Source organism: Scophthalmus maximus, chromosome 17 (genome assembly GCF_022379125.1).
Source record: "Scophthalmus maximus strain ysfricsl-2021 chromosome 17, ASM2237912v1, whole genome shotgun sequence".
Taxonomy (NCBI): domain Eukaryota; kingdom Metazoa; phylum Chordata; class Actinopteri; order Pleuronectiformes; family Scophthalmidae; genus Scophthalmus; species Scophthalmus maximus.
In genome coordinates, this window is record NC_061531.1 from 20,398,935 (window position 1) to 20,400,000 (window position 1,066).

Sequence of the window (1,066 nt, forward strand, 5' to 3'; positions counted from 1 at the left end):
ACGAACTCTACATATGGTAATTAAACATTAAAACACCTGCGGCTTATAGTCCAGTGCGGCTTATTGATGTGCAAATCATTAAATTTAGCTGCTGCGGCTTAAACTCCGGTGATATGAAATATAAATACGGTAATAACTCATAAATCCAAAATGTTAGATCAATTGTTGATTTTAAATCCTAATCCCTTTTACAAAGCAAAAATGTAATTCAATATATTATAATAATCATAGTAGATTTTCCAACATTTCACCTTTTTTCTTCCTGGCAGAAATGGTCTTCCATATGAACTGAAGTGAGTCGGAGTCAGAGAAATTTTCAGTTAGTTTGTCAGGAGGTATCTGTGTGTGGACATGAGGTCAGTGAAACAACGTCGAGGGGGAGGGGGGGGGGGGAGGGGGGATGGGAGGGAGCGAGGACATGAGAGTTAAAGACCTTCCCCCTTTTCTCCCTTTTCATCATCAGTTTTGTCTGAGAAGTAAAAACTACATTAAAACATTAAAAGGAACAGCTGAGATTCACATTCAAGTCCAAACAAACGTTGAAGTTCGTCGTCCTCCGTTTGTTTCCTGTACAGACGACGACACGTGAAATCCTCAAACGTCAAAAAAAGAGAAGCAAAATATGAGAAAAACGCACGATATCATCATCATCAAAAACGATTGAATAAAGGAAGAAGAATGTGGAGTCCATTTTGTTCAGGGGGGAAAAGCACACTTACAAAAGACGTAGGTCTAAAAAGTCTGAGGTCCGACACCGAACAGAATCACGAGGAAGCAGGAAACAAACGCTGCGTCCGTCCGACTGCTGAGGGGGAGGAGCTTATTTCTAAATAATAACCTAAATCACTTGGTGAAACTCACCTGCAGCAGCCGGAGCCATTCTCTGCCCGACGAGGTCGTGGATCTGTGACCGGAGCAGAACGTTCCTTCATCTGGATCCGATGACGTCGACGTTTCTTCCTCTCGGAGCAGAAACATTCAAAACGTTTCAGCTCCAACATGAAAATCCTTCAAAACTTGGTTTGAAAACGAAGTGTTTCTTCGTCGTCATCTCGTCGGACACTGA

The 1,066-nt window shown here is 42.0% G+C and overlaps 1 protein-coding gene across 1 annotated transcript in view; it reads right to left on the minus strand.

Moving 5' to 3' along the window:
* Positions 1-1,066, minus strand: part of si:dkeyp-113d7.10 (zinc finger and BTB domain-containing protein 49) — a 4,989-nt gene continuing 3,923 nt past the window's right edge. The window contains exon 4 of the mRNA XM_035615926.2: positions 1-1,066. This exon is cut by the window's right edge and continues 908 nt beyond it. The gene's annotated coding sequence lies outside the window, so the exon portion shown is untranslated.